This window comes from Phodopus roborovskii, unplaced genomic scaffold, assembly GCF_943737965.1.
Source record: "Phodopus roborovskii unplaced genomic scaffold, PHOROB, whole genome shotgun sequence".
Classification (NCBI taxonomy): domain Eukaryota; kingdom Metazoa; phylum Chordata; class Mammalia; order Rodentia; family Cricetidae; genus Phodopus; species Phodopus roborovskii.
In genome coordinates, this window is record NW_026126540.1 from 2,083,272 (window position 1) to 2,102,465 (window position 19,194).

Genomic DNA, 19,194 nt, shown 5'->3' on the forward strand with positions numbered 1-19,194 from the left:
AATATTACTCAGTTGTTAAAAATGATCATGAAAATACATGGTTATATGGATGAAGTTTTAAAAAAATTTCCTGAGTGAGGTAAAACAAAACCAGAAATAAAAGTATTGTATGTATCCACTTATATGTGGATATTAACTCTCAATTCTTCAATAAGCAGGCTATAATCCCTATAGCCACAGAGGTTAATCTCTCTTAGAAGGGGAAGCAAAATATATAGTAATTTATGGATGGAAGGGTAGAGGTACTTGGGGCAGGAGGATCAAACAGGAAGGGGAATAAAAAGGGGGAGGGAGGGACAGCTAAACTAAGGGCCATTTTGGGAGTTGTATGGAAACCTAAAACAGCAGAAACTATCTAATCATCTCTCTCTCTCTCTCTCTCTCTCTCTCTCTCTCTCTCTCTCTCTCACACACACACACAGAGAGAGAGAGATAAAGATAGAGAGACAGAGAGAGGGGAGAGAGGTAGGGGGAAGAGAGGGAGGAAGGGAGGGAGAAAGAGAGAGAGGAAGGATAGGAAGGTGATCTAAACAAAATTTCCAAATAACAGGAAGACAAAGGCCCAACTGAGCATCTCTTACCACCAAGTGCCAAGTAAAGATTCTGTTCTGGGAATGGGTTACATCTAATCAGATTGTTGGATTTAAGTCCACTCTCTTAGATGGAATCCATCTCCTGATACTGATCAAGTAGCAAGAAACTGAGACTAGATAAACTCTGGACCTAGAGAAAAACCAATTAGTATTGTTATGCTAAAGGAATGTAGCAATAACATAACATTCTACTATACTCATAGGCCAGTGTCTTGCTCAGCCATCATCAGACAACCTTCTTCCTGCATTAGATAGAAATAAATACAGAGATTCACAGCTGGACAGCATGCAGAGTGAAAGGTCTGGGAACACACAGTCCTAAGAGGACTTCTCCATTAAATCCCTCCCTTCAAAGCTCACAGAACCCTGTAGTAGAGGAGATGGCAACATTTTAAGAGCCAGAGGGATGGAGGCTACTAAGAGAACAGGCCTTATAAACACAATAGAACCACATATTAACTCACAAAGACTATGGCAGCATGCATAGGGCCTGCACAGGTCTAAGCCAGATGTGGTTCTAGTTCTGAGTGTAAAAGTCCACACAAGCCCTCATACCTAATTCAGAAGCTATCTCTAATAGATAACAACTCACAAATGAAAATTAATTTCCTCCAATGGATCTCACTGGGTATACAAACCATTCTTTAGACAGGCCCAATGCTCAGCTGTAGATATCCAACATAAAATGAACTAAATGGTGTATCTGTCCTTTGTCTCATAAAGCTTTGTCAGCATTTTCTGTTTTGTTTTCCCTTACAGGTTTTTTGAATTTATATTATGGTTTTCAGCTTTGTGTTTTCATGTGACTTCTGTGACTGCAAATGTATGTCTCTCCATGTCTATATGTGTTTCTTGTGCTTTTTCTTGGCTCTTTTTCTTCTGTTTGTTTGTTTGTTTTGTCCTATTCTGGTTTGTTGGTTTTTGTTTAATCTTATTAGTTTTTCAATGTCTGTTTTCTAAGAAGAAAAAGAAAGATTGTGGATTTGGATGAAAAGGGATAGGGGAAGATCTGGAAGGAGTTGTGGAAAGTGAAAGGTTAATCAGAATATATTGTATGAAAAAAATTCTGTTTTCAATAAAAGAAAAATATTTGTAATATATAATATGCCCTTAAAATGAGATGCTGATTTAAAAATTATACTATCGCCAGGAAAGTTAAAGACAATGAAAAGCTGTTTGGGAAGGAATTTGGGGTGTAGAACCACTGCTCTCAACTTTCATGCCTTGGTAATGAATGACAGCACTAGTCCTGCAAATGTCAGCTAACTTGTCATTTTTATGTAAGTTATTGATGACAAACAATGTCACTGAGGAAACAGTCTTTTGTGACATTGAAAGACATAATAAAACATACATAATTAAATGAAAATATTTACAACAAATAGCAACATAAAAGTTTGTGTGTTTCTCTCTCTCTCTCTCTCTCTCTCTCTCTGTGTGTGTGTGTGTGTGTGTGTGTGTGTGTTTGTGTGTTCAGATGATCCTTTTCATCTGGTATAGTTACTAATGCTGTCATACTCATGGTAGATAAATAGAGGGACTTCTAAAATTAATATGAGATGTTGCAATTGTGCCCCAAACTTACATTTAATAGAGTATCATTGCAGAGGACATCAAGAAAATGTATGCATATGCACAAGATCATTAAAAATGGATAACATTATACAAACCATCATCAACGCTGTGAACTTTGTAAGAGCCAAGGATTGAATCATCATCAGTTCCAGGAAATCCTTAGAAGTGTTGATGCTGACTACTGTAACAATGACATCACTTACTTTTTAAAAGAGACATGAAGTTAAGACCAAATGTTGAAAACATTTTATTTATGGCATGTTATCAAGTCATTTATGGTATCAAAAACAAAATTTAATCCACAACTTGACAATAAAAAAAAGCTTAATTTAAATAAATTTAAATAAATTTAAATTTAAATAAACACTCATTTTAAATGACTTAAGGCATCTTTAAAGTGAAGACCAATTTATCAAAACAATATTTCAAATAATACCAGCTTTCCACATAAAAATGAAATTGTGGTACACATGCACACACATAATTGTCAGGCTAAGAATCTGTGTCTAGACAGATCATAGACACCACTCACCCTAGACAAGGAATCAATGACAGAGAATAGTAAGGATATCACTAAAACACACTTTAGAAAACCAGAGCTTGATTGTGGATATTAACAGGAGCAGAAATGACTCAAAGACAGCTGTGTCATAAAAATTCCACCACAGCAGAGTTGATGGCTCAGGAATGCTGGTGCCCTGGCATTCATCGTACAATTGACAGTCAGGTTAACAAGTTGGAGAGAATCTTTTAGGGAGTTTAGGAGGGCTCTGAACCTATTTCAAGCAGTTTGGCTGGTGGGAGCCTATTCTAGGCATTTTAGTTTATCCCACATCTTTCAAGACATCCTTAATCTCATATATGATAGACATGGAGATGACTAATGAATATGGTCAGCTTCAGGAACTTCTTGAAGCTCGTGAGTTATTTATTTCCTAGTTTAAAGAAGTTCTCCACAGGAGAGACTGTTTTACCTCCCTGTAGCAATCATTTGGAAGTCCCAGATGGAGGCACAGAAGAGGACTTCTAGGAGCTCAAGTTCAATTTTTATATATTTGTTTATGTTTAACATCCCCACCACAGTTTCCCCTCTCTTCTCTCCTCTCAGTCCCTCTCTCTGTCTTCAATTTTTCCTCCTCCATTTCTCTTCAGAAAAGGGCAGGTTTCCCATGGATACCAACCAGCCATGGTATTTCAAGTTGCAATAAGACTAGGCACCTCCTCTTCTTTTAAGGTTGAATGAGACAAACAGGTAGAAGGAAAGGGTCCCACAAGTAGGTCAAACAGTCGGACAGCCCCTACTCCCACTATTAAGAGTCTCACATGAAGACAAAGTTACACAACTGTAACATATGTGCAGAGATTATAGGTCAGTCCTATGCAGGCTCCCTAGTATTTGGCTCAGTCTCCATGAACCCCTAGGAGCCCAGGTTAGTTAATTCTGTGGGGTGTGTGTGTGTGTGTGTGTGTGTGTGTGTGTGTGTGTGTGTGTGTACGCACGCGTGTGTCCACGTGCATTGTCCTTGACCTTTATGGTTCCTACCATCCTTCTTCCACAGGCTACTGAGAGCACTACCTAATATTTGGCTGTTGTCTCTGCATCTGTTTCCATCAGTTACTGGGTGAATCCTCCCTGATGACCATTGGGCTAGGCACCAATACCATTAGGAATCCTTTCATTGACTTTTTTTTTTTTTTTTTTTTTTTTTTGCCAGTTGTGTTTGGTTCTATCCTAGGCCTCTAGGCTATCCCACCTCTGTGCCTGCCAATCCAGGCTGTGTCAGGTGTGGGCTACCTTTCCTGGCATTGGCCTCAAGCTGGACCAATCATTGGTTGGCCATTACTCCAATTTCTGTTTCTCCTTTACACAAGCACATCTTATAGGCAGAACAAATTGTAGGTCAAAGGCTTTGTGACTGGATTGGTGCCCCAATACTTCCAACAGAAGATTTGCCTGGTTATAGGAGATGGCCAGTTCAGGCTCTGTATCCCCCATTGCTAGGAGTCTTAGCTAGGGTCACCCTCATAGATCCCTGAGAGTTTCCATTGCATTCCATTTCAGAGATGAACCCCCATTCCAGTTGTCTCTCCCTCCATCCTCTCCCCACCTGATAGCTCTGTTTCCATCCCCACCTCCCATCCTGACAACTCTACCACCTATGTCAAGTATTATATTAAATAGATATAGAAAGGAGAGTCTTGTCTGGTCCCTGTTTTTAGTGGATTTGCTTTTAAGATTTTCTTTATTTAATTTGACATTGGCTATTGGTTTGCTGTATATTGCCTTTATTATGTTTAGGTATGTATTCCTCATCTCTCCAAGACTTTATCTTAAAGTGATGTTGGATTTTTTTCAAAGGCTTTTTCATCATCTAAAATTTATCATATTTTTTTTTCATTCAGTTTGTTTATTTGGTGTTACACTGACAGATTTTTGTATATTAAACCATCCCTGCATCTCTGGGATGACACCTACTTGATCATGGTGGATGATCTTTTTTAAATGTGTTCTTGTTCTCTGTTTGCCAGTATTTTATTGAGAATTTTTACATCAATGTTCATGACTCTTTGTGTGGTTTGGGTATCAGGATGACTCATAAAATAAATTTGGCAATGTTCTTTCTGATTTTATTTTGTGGCATAATTTGAGGAGCATGATATTAAGTCTTCTTTGAAAGTCTGGTAGAATTCTGTGCTAAAATCATCTGGTCCTGGGCATTTTGTTTTGTTTTTTATTTTTTGTTTTTGGTTGGGACACTTTAAATAGCTTCTATTTCCTTGGGGATTTTAGGTCTATTTAAATTGTTTGTCTGATCTTGCTTTAACTTTGAAAAGTGTTAGCTATCCACAAAAGTAGCCATTTCTTTTTAAATTTTTCCAATTTTGTAGAGTACAAAGTTTTGACATATGGTCTAATGATTCTTTGGAGTTCCTCGATGTCTATGTTATGACCCTTTCTGTTTCTGATTTTGCTAATTTGGATATTATTTCTCTGACTTTTAGTCATTTTGGATAATGACTTGTCTTTCTTGTTTAATTTCTCAAACAACCAACCACTCCCCCTTTTTTACATCCACCTGGCAAGGCATCTCTCCTTCCAGTCCTTCCCCAATCCCCTTTGTTCCCACCACCCAGTCCACCCCTCGCCAGTTTCTGTTCAAGAATTGGCAGTTCTCACATGAATATCAACAAAACATGGCATATTGAGTTGCAGTAAGACTAAGCATCTGCCCATGTATTAAGGCTGGGCAAGGTGACCATGAGGAGAAGGATCCTAAAATCCAGTTAAAAAGTCAAGCAGCCCCTGTTCCCACTGTTAGGAGTCCCACAAGAAGATCAAGATACACTACTGTAACATACATATAGTGTGCCTAGCTCAGTCCCAGGCAGGCTCCCTGGTTGTTGGAAGAACCATCTCTTTTTTCATTGATTCTTTGTATTGTTCTCTTCATTTCTATTTTATTGACAGCAGCCCTGAGTTTGACTATTTCATGCCATCTACTCCTCTTGGATGTGCTTGCTTCTTTTTGTTCTAGAGCTTCCAGGTGTGTTGATAACTTGCTAGAAAGAGATTGCCCTAATTTTTTGTGCAGGCACTGCTTTCTTTGTCCTCCATCATTTTTGGTATGTTGTGCATTCATTTTCAATGAATTCTAGGATGTCTTTAATTTCTTCATTGACCCAGTGGTAATTCAGTAGAGACTTATTCAGTTTCAATGAGTTTATAGGCTTCTTCTTGTTTCTGCTGTTGAAAGCCAGCTTATATCCATGGTATTCTGATAAGATACAGGAGATTATTTCACCTGTTTTGTAACTGTTGTGACTTACTTTGTGACCTAGAATGTGGTCAGTTTTGAAGAAAGTTCCATGAGGTGCTGAGAAGAAAGTCTATACTTTTGTGTTTGGGTGAAATGCTCTATAGATATCTGTTAGGTCAATTTTTTTCATAACATCTGTTAATTGTGTTATTTCTCTGTTTAGTATTTGTCTGAACACCTTGTCCACTAGTGAGAGTGTGGTGTTGAAGTCTTACACTATTAATGTGTAGGGTTTAATGTGTGGTTTAAGCTTTAGTAATGTTTCATTTACAAATGTGGGTTCCCTTGTATTTTGGGGGGCATAGATGTTCAGAATTGAGATGTCATTATGGTAGATTTTTGTCCTCTAATGAGTATGAAATGTACTTCTCCATATCTTTTGATTAATTTTGGTTTAAAATCTATTTTCCCAGATATTAGAATAGCTACACTAGCTTGCTTGCTAGGTCCATTTGATTGGAAAATCTTTTCCAGTCCCTTACTTTGAGGTAATGTGTAGCAGGCGTCTTTTTTCTCCACCAACCAGCTCCTAAATCCTGATTTGGAGACTTATTTAGCTAATGAATCCTTGACCTTAGCTTATGCTCATTTCTGGCTAGATTTTTTTTTCTTTAACTTAAATTAATCTGTTCCTTTTCATATACATTTTGCCTTGGGCCTTTTTATCTTTCTTTCTGTATGTCCTACTTTCCTGCTTCTGGTGTCTGGCTGGTTAATGGCTGCCTGCCTTCTTGCCCTGGGCATGTTCCTTTCTTTCTCCCTCATTCTCCTCTCCTTCTTTGCTCTTGAGCCTACATTTCTCCTCCTATGTATTCCTTCTGCCTACCAGCCCCATCTATCACTTTCCTGCGAGGCTATTGATCATTCAGCTATTTATCAGACCAATCAAGTGCCTTATGGAGGCAAGGTGAAGCAAATGCAACACATCTTTTCATAATTAAACAAATACAGCACAAACAAATGTAACACATCTTTACATAGTTAAAATAATATTCCACAATAGTAATGTAGTAATGTCTATCTTTGATGTTGAGATGTATTTCTTGTATGAAGTAGAAAGATAGATCATTTTTTCATATCTATTCTGTTAGCCTGTATCTTTGTGTGTGTGTGTGTGTGTGTGTGTGTGTGTGTGTGTGTGTGTATGAATTGAGTCCATTGATAGTGGGTGATATTAATGACCAATGCTTGTTGATTTCTGTTATGTTGTTGCTGTTTGTGGAGATGGTAGTGTGTATTTGTGTGTTTCCCTATTTTGGATTGTACTGGCATAATATCTCTTTCTTGCCTGTGTTTTTGTGGCTCTAGTTAACTTCCATGGGTTGGTGGTTTCCTTCTAATACCTTCTGTATGGCTAGATGTATGGATAGATATTGCTCAAATTTGACTTTGTCATGAAATATCTAGTTTTGTCAATCTACTGTGACTGAAAGTTTTATTAGGTATGGTAGTTTGGGCTGGCATCAGTGGTCTCTTAGAGTCTTCAAGAGATCTATCCAGGCCCTTCTGGCTTTTAGAGTCTCTGTTGAGAAGTTGGGTATAATTCTGAAAGGTCTGCTTTTGTATATTACTAGATGTCTTCCCTTGCAGATTTTAATATTCTTTCTTTATTCTGTGTGTTTAGTGTTTTCATTATTATGTTTCTTGATCTACTTCATGTTCTATAATCTTCTTGTATCTGTATAGGCATGTCCTTTTTTAGGTTAGGAAAAATTTTTGTCTATGGTAATTTTACAGATATTTCCTGGGCCTTTGAGCAGAGATTCTTCCTATTCTTCTATTTCTATTATTCTTAGGTTTAGTCTTTTCACAGTATCCCAGATCTCTGGGTGTTTTGTGTTTGGAGTTTTTTTAGATCTAACATTTTCTTTGACCAATGAATGTGTTTCTTTTGTTGTATCCTCAGTGCCTGAGAGGCTCTCTTTCATCTCTTGTATTCTGTTGGTGATGCTTATATCATGAATCCAGATTTACCATTTCTAGGATTCCTTCAGTTTATGTTTTCTTCATTGCTTCTATTTGATTTTCGTGTCTTGAATAGTTTCCTTCACCTATTTGTTTGTTTCTTCTTGGCTTTCTTTGTTTTCTGTAAGGAATTTACAGATTGCCTTTTTCTTAATTACTTTAAGAGAGTTTTTCATCTACTTTTTAAGGACCTCTCTCATCTTCACAAAGTTGGTTTTCAGTTTATTTCTATGTGCATCATCTACAGTGGGATATTCAGATTTTGCTAGGCTCTGTTTGTGCCATTTTGCCCTGGCTGTTGTTGATTGTGTTCTTACACTGGCATTTAGGCAGCTGGGTTTGGGGGTAATTGTAAGCTTAGGTGCTGATTTCTGAGTCTGTCTTTGTTGGATGGGTATTTTGGTCCTTGGTTTGTTTCCTCTTTGATCTTCTAGTCTTTGTGATCTGGATTTCTAGTGGCCAGCATGACCTCTGGTCTAAATGGGAGTCTCTGTCCAAGTTTGAAACTAGCCTGCCTTCTTGTAATTAGCTTTGCCTTTGTTATAGCAGAGGGTCTCTGTTTTACTAACTGGAATGGCCTGCACCTGAGCAGGTGAAGTCTGGTGGGGTTGGGGGAAGGGCTAGCCTCTGGGATGATGGTGATATAGGAAAGTTTCAGTGCTGGAATGGGACTTTGGGAACAGAATCTAGAGAGTGGGACAGGTAGGTCACTCACCTGCTCTTCTGACTGGTGTGGCTTGCACCTGAGCCATGGGAGTCTGCCAGGTCATGTTCAATTTTTTTGATGATCTTATTTTGTAGTCCTGGCTGGCCTGAAACTCACTGTATAGATACAGCTGGCCTTGATCTCACATAGATCTGTCTGTCTCTCCTTCATAATTATGCTGGGATTAAAAGCAAATATAACATTGCACAGAAAATATTTTTTTCTGAGATAATGTTTTATTTTGTAAATCTAGCTGACCTGTGACTCACTATTTAGACCAAAGTGGCCTTGAACATACAGAGATCTGCCTTTCTCTGCCACTCAAGTGCTGGAATTAAATTTGTTCATCATCGTAACTACATTTTGGTTAGCTGGGCATTTTCTATTTGAAATAATTAGATCGTGCAGTGTTATGCTATTGGTGTATACCCATTCCTCAACTGCTAGAAGTGGTGGCTACTCACCACTCACTGCTGCACTGGTATTTTGAGAATTGCCTTAGGCCAAAGGAGTGTGTTTCCTTCAATTTACTGAGAAGGTTATACCTTCCTGATCTCATGGCTCATAGCCATTGACCAAGTGTTCTGTAGGTACAAAGGAAACAAGATCAGTCCAGAAACCCCAACAGGGTCAAGGTGAGGCTCAGTGAAGACACAATTCTTAAACATTTCTGCACATTCTAGAAGCCAGAAACACTGACTTTCTCAGTTGATTTCTCACTAGAATGTTTATATGAGGAATATCTTTGTAAGATAAAGGTGCCCATCTCCTAAACAACAGGCAGGGTTCTTGATCTTTCAATATACATCTAAGAAGAATATGATCTCTTTTGGGGGGGAAAATTCAGGCCATTTACTGCCTATCATAAAAAAAAAATTCAGGTTCCCTATATAGCTGAGGCTAGCCTGAAAGTCATTATATTAATTTTCTTCCCATTGCTGTGATAATTACCAAAACAACATGGGAAGGAAAGAGTTTATTTGGGTTTATACCTCCATGTCATAGTCCATCATGGAGGGAAATCAGAGCAGGAGCTCAAGGCAGGAACCTGGAGACAGGAAGTGAAACATGATGACAGGGAATGCTGCTTACTGGCTTCCCCTCAGTCTCAAGTTCAGCACTTTTTTTATACCTCCCAGAACCAGGCTACACCTTTCCTATCCCTCCAGGGGAAGCACCACCTACAGGAGGACTTTCCCACATCAATCATTAATCAAGAAAATGCCCACACATTTGCCTACAGGCCAATATAATGTGGGTAATTCCTCAACTGATATTCCCTCTTCCAAGATGACTCTACTTGTGTCAAGTTAGCAAAAAAAGTACATTCACAATGTGGCCCAGGGTACCCTCAGACTTGTAATCTTCCCGCCACAGCTTCTGAGATACCAGAAGTATTCCAGCATACGAGGCTTACTTCTGTTTTTTGTTTGTTTGTTTGTTTGTTTATATTTTTTGTTTTCATATATAAACACACATACTTCCCTTAGCTTTCTGAAAAAAAAAAAAAAGAAAGAAACGTAAGAAATAAGTCAATGTGGCTTGTGGCTTGAGTGTGGAATATGAACTAGGTAGGAAGAAACTGGAATAAAAACAGCTGGGTGGAATTCTATTATTAAGAAAAGGAATAAAAAATGATAACTGGAGTTCAAATTAGAGATAATAAAATCTGACCTGAGGCAGAAACATGTCAACAGAGATAAAGGCTCAGATTTAAAAGATATTGAGATGGTGGGTTGCAGGCACAGTATACAAAATACTTCACAATCAGTACTGCACAGTTCCTCACTGGTCAGATAGGATACTGGCAATGCTATGCCAGAGCTGACAATGACAAGCAGGGTGTCTCAACCTTGGTGGGATGGACAGGGTTTGATGGACAGTCAAACTCAGAAGGTGAAAAATAAACTGAGACCACCGAAGTCTTCAGGTTCTGTAACACTCAGAACAGGGTACCTTTAACTACTCAGTACTTTTATCCATAATCACACTTATTTGTTTGAGTTTGAATGACTTCCAAATCTATGCAACTTGTCCTAAAATCAGAGAATTATCTGAATACCTTGTTCTAACCACACCATTTAGAATGAGATGTATTTTTCACTTAGAATATTTTCAAAATCACACCAATTAGAAACCATAAAGAAAGGAATGTAGACCAATAAAGTTCGGCAGCTTGACAGATGATGTATCACTTTTAATCACACAGCACATGCAGCTGCCAAGTGTGATTTTTTTTTTCTGTTGAAGAACACTTTACAAATCATTTGACTTATTCGCAGGTCTTTTGGAGGTAGCAGGAAAGCAGCTGGATTTTATGGAGCAAGACTGTGCATTGCTAATTCACACTCCTTTGACACACTTCCCTGGTGAAAGCAAACAGCTTAGAAACAACTCTCCTTCTGTGATTAAGAACTGATGGCTTTCCATCTTCCCTTCCCCATCATTACAGATATCTTTTAAGGCAGAAAGTGTGTTTTCTGTTCATTAATAGTAATACTACCTAGGCAGACCAATCAGTTAAGTCCATGATCATGCATTGCTGCAGAAGCCAAATTACCCTCTCTACCAGGACAAAATCAATTAACACCACCAGGGATGTCATTATCGTCACATTATGTCACTTGATAGTCTCTGGAGCCTATAAGTGATTTAAATTTTTTTTTACAGCTATAATTCTAGTGTGCCTGTGTGGCACAGAGGTGGCAGGCTTCACATTGACAAGGGAGACTTCTATTATAGGGGAATTAATTTTGCAACATGGAAAACTGCAAGCCACCATTTTAGGTCTTTGAGAGAAAATGTTTGTCCACCAGGATAGCTCTACAGCCTTAATGATTTGCCACACAGAAGCGTATTTTGAAGGCCTTTTTAAACAAAAGCCAACTTGGCTAGATCCAGCAAACACTTTCCTCGGAAATCAATGAGAGCATGGCAAACAACACACAGACTGCAAGCCCAAGGGTCTGGAGTTATGATTTCTTGTGGAATAAAATAGTTTTCCATCATGGAAAATGATAGGATTCTAGTTTGTAGAATTAAGCACTGAATGCATTAGAAAAGAGGCTAAAGTGTTCCATGCCTGACAGGCAGAGCCAGTGTGTATTTGATAAGGTCAGAATCTATGTCCTAAAATCTGAGGGCATTTCATGATGGAGGGCCCAGCAGTTTGAATCGTCAGAAATGAACATCGCTTATTCTGTGGACTGGCTGGCTTGGTGGCCAGGCCCTCAGAAGAAAACCGCATCTGACATCATTCTCTTTTAACAGTTGTCTTTTTCTTTTCCATCCCCTTAACTCCTTGTCACTACCAGAGAATATTAAATGGGATCTGTAGAGTTGTAGTTGCTATTAACAAGGAATAATAATAATAATAATAATAATAATAATAATAATAATAATAATAATAATACAATCCCAACTAAATTAAGCGCTGTGTTTTAAAATGGCTGGTTTCCTTTTAAAAAGTAGACCCAACTTCTGTATTTTGGTCTCCATCAGGGGGTATTTAATTAAGTCTATTCTGTCTAACATGATCTGATGTCATTGTACAAGGATATGTTCTTTGTTAGCAGCACTCTTAGTTTCAGACTCCTCTGTGTATTTGAAACCATGGTAACAGAGCAGTAAGCTAAAGCCAATGAGATAATGAGATATTCTCATTGTAATTGTGTTTCATGAGGGCACAAGATCCCACGGGTGGTATCTCACTGTCTTACAACTGCTAACAGAATTTAAGAAGCTAGCATACATTAGCATGGAACTGTTTTCCATAACAGCCATGTAAACATTTGTGACATGGCATTTTTAGTTGTTTCCAGCACATAAAAGTGTGTAATGTGCATTTATGTCACAAACAACCATACAATTAATGAATATCAATATTTAAAAATCCTTAGAACTTCAAGGAACTTCAGATTTTAAATGCACCAAGCAGGCTGTAGGGATGCTGTTTTGCATTATAATTATGAGCTGGGCTATGGTTTATGAGGGGAGGAATCCATCAAAGCAAAGAAAAAGAGCAGCTAGCCCTTCACCTCCCAACCACCCCATCTGAACCTCTTAGAGGAGGGACAAGACTCCCCCCAAGTGAGGCTCCCTGTGCTTTTATGAAGAAAGCCACTCTGTGGGTTTGTAAAACAAAACCTTTAAAAGGGAAAAGAGAAACATTTGGGGAATAATACCAAAATATTTACAAGCTACTTTTGAACAAAATCAGAGAGGCGAACACCTCACTTTTGAGTGTTTTCTCTTCCTCCTCTGTTACTGTTTGAAGTTGGCCCACCATTTGCATTTGAGTTGCAGATTTTATTCACAAGTCACTGGATCCATGTTTTCCATCCTGATGAGGTTGCCCTAACAGGCATTGGATCTTTTAATAAATAATTTAAGACCAAAAAAAGAGACAGTGCAATATAGGATGACTGTCTGATTAAGCAGGGCTAAGATTTATGCACTCTGGTGTCACAAGGCGGCCCACCAGGAGCCCTGCTTTAGACAAGAACTGACCTGAGAAAGCGCCTTCCTCGGCTTTGTGAGGCCAATGGCCCAGGGGACAAAGGTGATCTTGTACACTGAACTTGATAGCTGGGGATTTTGTTTGCTTTTTACTTCACAGACAAAGGATGTCACTCTCTGGTTTTTCAAAATATGCTGGTGTCATTTCTAAAATGTTTTGGCATATGGAACTAAATCAGTGTCAATACCGTATTGACAGAGAAAACCATTCAAGTGCCACAGTTGTGTATATGTGAGGGGGTCTTTTATTACATGGATAGTGACACATTTGTGCCACTTAAGAATTTTAGCTCTCTCTCTCTCTAGGGTTTGTGTGTGTGTGTGTGTGTGTGTGTGTGTGTGTGTGTGTGTGTGTGTGTGTGTGTGTTGGGAAATAAAATCTGTGCTATGAGTATTTATACCAAAAGAACTTGTCACAGCAGTGGAGAATACAGCCCTCGTCTCTGTGAAATAAGGGTGGCCTCATCACTCATGGCTGCTGCAGCAAAACACAAGTACAAGTGGGTAATGAGGCTGCCCCTACAGAGGAGTGATAACTTCTATATCGGAGCTGTCGTGACCCATTAGGGCCTCACATTGCCTGTTCTCAGCTGTGTCTCCCAGCCACCCCTTTATTTCTACATCTGAAAGGGGAAGACCTCATTTTCTTTAAAACTCCTCCTTCTTGTTCCTGACAAATAGGAAATGGCTGTCAGGTTTGAAGGCTCCCCTTGGGTGCCATGTTGAAACGTTCAGCAAAGACTAGAGTTGACAACACTGGCAAGAGTTTGTGGAAGATAGTCATAATTATTGCAAAATGGCTTTCTTGTCTGGTCTTTGAAACCTTACTCCTTTTTAATCCACATCAGCTCATCTACTTGGTGAGTCCTAATTTCAGTGGATGAGATAAGAAATAGGAGATCAAATATGTTTTCAAAATATTAGAATCCCCAAAGTGTCACTCATAAAACAGACTTTGTAATGTACTTTCTCCAATTTGAAGACTTTTAGCACCATAATTTAGCCTGAGAACAGCAGGTATTGACAGAAGCCAATTCCATTTTGTTAAAATGATAAGCAGAGGAGGCCATTGATTTTTCCTCTATATCCCTTGCCTTCCATTATGACATAAGCCAACAATTCTAGACTTGGGGAGGGGTATATATGTATGTAGACCGGAGTGACAAAAGTCCTCATTTTTAAAACCAGAGAAACTAGCAGCAGGACACAAAGAAGTGGTTGAACACTGCTCCCTCCCTGCTTGAGTGCTGGAATCAGAAATATGATGCAGGTGCTGAGTGGGGTCAGCAATAATTGACTGGACATGGGCAGCAGAGAAATGTCTGTCTTTGGGGAGTGTGCACTGATTGGCACATGGAATTTTGGAACCCAGTGGGCAGTGTAAGTGAAATATCTTCCCAAATCCTCTGGAAAGGACAACCTCAGGGAGGCTAAAGCCTCCTTAGAAATGATTAGGCAGAACTCATTCTACAGAGACTCAGGGCACTCATTGAGAGGAATTCCAAGAAGACCAGAACAATGCCTGACCTTGGATGGACAGGACAGCAGAGGAGGGATAAGAACCCAAAGTCCAGCATGACTTTGAGTCCTCGTTTTCTCCATTTACAAACAAGGTGATTCTCATGTGCAAAATTATAAATACTATAAACAATACCTACTTTATAGTGTTATGTCAGATGGAATTACATGCCTGTATATAATCTTAGTTAACATACTAATTAAATGAATATAATAGCCATCATCTACTTCATTTGTATGGAAGTAGCAAGCATAGTGAGGAGCATGTATGAGGAGCATTTTCTTCCTCTTGGGAAGGAGATAAAAGATGATATGGGCACTGTGAAGATCAAGGAAGAATGTGTGTATTAAGTGCCATGGGAATGGCAAAGCATGACAAAAATAGTATTTCAAATTATCTTTAAGCATATAAACGTTAGCATATATCTGCAGTCAAATGTAGCTGTAAAGATAAGTTTATCTCAAATTTTAATACTATAGCTTTATGTTAAAAAATAAAACCTCAAAAAATGAAGCCATAAGTAAATAAGACTAGACAAGTAACATGGCTCAGCAGGTGAAAGTGCTCGCCACTAAAACCCACAACTTGAGCTCAGTTCCCAGAGCAGTGGTGGAAAGAGGGAGTAGACTCTTGTGATTGCCCTGCAAACTTCACACGAGTGCTGTGGCATGTGCCTGTCTTCCTGCACTAATACTAAAGAAAATAAAAATCTTATTTAAAATATAAACAAGCAAATCCATTTCTAAATGAATCACTGAAAGGATGACTTTGGTCCACTTTTTTTTTTTTTAACTGCATCCTGGGATGCCTTGTGATATGGTTACAAGTGTTTTTCTCTGTTGAATGCATCTTGGGAAGGAAAACGACAAACAGTGACAGGAAGAGAATGGTGATGGCCTCAAACCGATCCATGTGTTAGAGAATGTTTGTTTGTTTTTTGTTTGTTTGTTTGTTTGTTTTTAACAAGTCACATTTTTGCTGTAGGAAGATCTGGTAAAAATGCTTATATGGGAAGTGTATTCACTCAGCTTTAGAATAATAAATGAGCTTTTGAAAAGACAAATCCGAATTTGATTCTAAGCCGTTCTAATTTCTACTCCAAGTCACCCACAGTTGAGGAAGAGTCATTATGTTTGTGTACTTTAGGATTAACCAAACATTGACACTAAACTCTCTGCCCTTTGCCTGGTGCTTCCTGAAGTCCTCAGTCACCAACTTATTTAGGCCCAGGGTATTGCAATAGTGTCAGCTGAGGCTGGAGAAGTTTACCAGTCAATTCCTGTTTCCTACAACAATTTAGCAAGATGTGGACAGGAGACCCAAGACAGAGATGAGTGTGGAGGCAGAATTGCTCCCCGGGGCAGCACCTGTGAGGTTCTTGCCAGTATTTGAAGGTTTCAAAGTCCACAGAGTTTGATTTCCTATTTCACCTCATGTTTCTCTCATTCGCATTTGGGGGTTAAATTCTCTGTATCTTTACATACACAGTCCATCTCCAGTGCAGTAGTTAATTTTGATGGTCACTGTGATGAGAGCCTTGGGGATAAGGAAAGCATGCTTCTGTCGTGTCTGGTGTCTGTGTGTCTGTGAAGGTGTATATGAAGAGTAATGATGGGGGAGTTTGCCCAAATGTAGGTGCTGTCGTCTGACAGGAGGGAGAATGAAGGGGGGGAGGAGAAGTTTTCTACTACATTTACTTTGCCTCCTGCTCACTGAATGAGCTGCTCCAATCACGTTTGGCCTAAGAAGCTGCAAGTTAGAGCATGTGTGCCCACACTCCTGTCTTGCTCAGTGTTTCAGTCCATGTAACATTTCCACTCACCCTTACACCAGAGCCAGAAGGCTGAAAGCACCACACACATGCAAACGATTAAAGCTTGACATACTATATGCCACATTCATCTTGTGAAACTTCAGTTCCAGCCAGCTTCAACAACTTAGGAGATTACCATGGCAGAGACAATTCCCTAAGTGAAGGCCAGCTGCCCACCACAGCATGGTCAAAATAACTCACGTTCCCCCTCTTACGAAGCACTAACTCAAATGTGACAGAGACTTGTGCTCACACTCACCCAGCCCTGTCAGCTTCCTGCTCTGGTGGCTCCCCTGCAAATCCTTGCCATGAGCTGGTTTTCCAAGGTACCTGTCAAATATGAGGGGACCCAAGCATTCCCAATCTTAGTTCCTAAAGTCCTTCACCAATTCTGTAATAAAAATGAGTATTAAGGACCCCCCAAAACAGGAGTTTGAGGAAAGTGTTTCCCTTTTTAATATTTAAAACTACAATTTACAAAAAAAAATTATTCCAGATCCAAGAAAAGAGGAACATTCAGAAAATGGAATGTATGGAATATATCCATTAGTGATTGCTAATCCAATAACTGAGTACATAATTTATTCTTCTTGATTTATTTGAAATAAGAACAAAGTTCTTGAGTAGGTGGAAATGAGAATTTTACAATTATTTGTTAACATAAAATCTCAAAAAATTCAGCATTAAGTTTACAAATATTGAATTACATTTTACAATCTTGCTTTACTTTTTGAAAAGAACTAATTCAAAACCAACTTTTTATTAATATAGCACATTTCATGTTTCTCTTAGTCAGTAATATCTAGTTTATTAACGTGAATTTTTAAGCTGAAACTGTTCAATAGTTGAATATCTTGGAGTGGGGAGCTGAAGAAAAGCTTAATTATAATGATAAAGGACTGCAAAACTACCAGAGTTTACAGAGATATTTCAGGTCATCCTTGGAAATATTTCTAGCCCTGGTGTTATGAGCCTGTCGTGGGCATTTTACAGTCATCGTGTGAAGAGCTGACTATAAATAGATTGCTTCTTGCAACTGATTCTTAGAGCATTTTGAAGAAAGAACATAAAATAGGAGCCTGGAATGTTTGAACTGAATGGGCCATTGAAAGTCTTTTTGTCAAACATGTTAATTCACAAATGAGAAAAAAGGCCTGAGAAACTGAATGGCTTGCACAAGGTCATTTATGAGTGGACTCTTCCCTTACTTCTGCCCTCTGAGGTTTGGAACTCACGATTATACATCTCTAGTTTAGGAAAGTATCTGCTCGAGTTTTTACAATATTTATATTTAGAAGATGAAATAGCATAATAACATTAGTATTTAGGCTTGCAGTGTTTAAAGCTTGTTTGGGTACTGGGAAGACTGACAGAGAGGAGGCAATTTCATGTATGTGACAAGAATGAGACTCAGAGATGCTCAGAACCTGACAAGCATAACACAGCTGGAAAGTACTAGAGCAGGGCTTCAGTAAAGCAACCTCAGACAGTAAAATTGGATGCCCACACATTTAGGGTGAAAATGAAAATTTAGCCAGAACTGAGAGTTTTAATAAGGACAGAGATGAGCTTTTTGGTAGGAATAATTGTATGGCTGCCCTGTCAAGTGTTTTGTTCCTGATTGTTCAGCCAAACACTGAAGTGGGTGACTCGGAAACTTTGCAGGCAGAGTTACAGTTACTAATCAGATAAACTGAAATTTTGGAGTTTAGCCTCAATCATCGAGGCAAGTTCTATATAATTACCCAAGCCTTCAAAAGAAGAAAGGAAGGCAACGAGATTTCACAGACAAAATGTGAAGCAGTAAGAGGTCATGGAGACTCAAAGGGTGAGGGGACTTTGACTTGTCCCCATTGACTTTGAAGATGGAAGAAGGAACCATAAGACAGAAACCATGTAACTAGCCTGGAGAAGCTGAGAATAGCCCAGGATGGCAGCAAGCCAGGGAAGGGGGCCCTGTACCTAGGAAATTGAATTCTGCCCACATGTCGAGTGAGATTAGAAGCACATTTATCCTCAGGGCCTCCATAAAGCAATTCAGCATTGCCAACACCTTGATTTCAGCCATGTGAAAGAGTCTAAGAAGAGAGCCAGCCAGTCCACACTGGGGCTAGTCTTCTGCTTTGGGAGATGCTAAGACAATGCATGGGTGTTATTAAAAGCCACTAAACCTGTGCCAGTTGGTTAGGGCAGCAGAGAAAACTCATGCAACTATAATTACTTTAGATCCCAGGTTGTCTCCATTATTTTTCTGGGCCCCCTGATTCTCCTTCCCTTGTCGGTTCTTACTGGATGTAAGACCAAAGACTATTAGCACATGAAAGTCAAGATGCGATATTAGAAACACCAGTAGCTACCGAAAATGTGGCTCTTGCTAATCTCATGTCAATAAGTATGGCTTCAGTTTGAGGTCAAGTTGATATCTCCCAAATCCAGAAGCTGAAGACACATGTGGCCATGGCCTAACAAAATGGTGCCAACAAGAAGGTCACTACCCTAAAGGCATACGCAAAGGACAGAGACACTGTCACTTTATGAGAGGTAGCCAGCAAAAGTTATACTCTTACCAACTATATGGAGCATCCTTATCCTGCTGAGAAACTCAAGGGAATATGGGGGAGGCAGACTGAAAAACATAAGTTTTCTCAAGCAAGGATTCAGCAGGATGCGAGAGAGCAAGGCCTTTT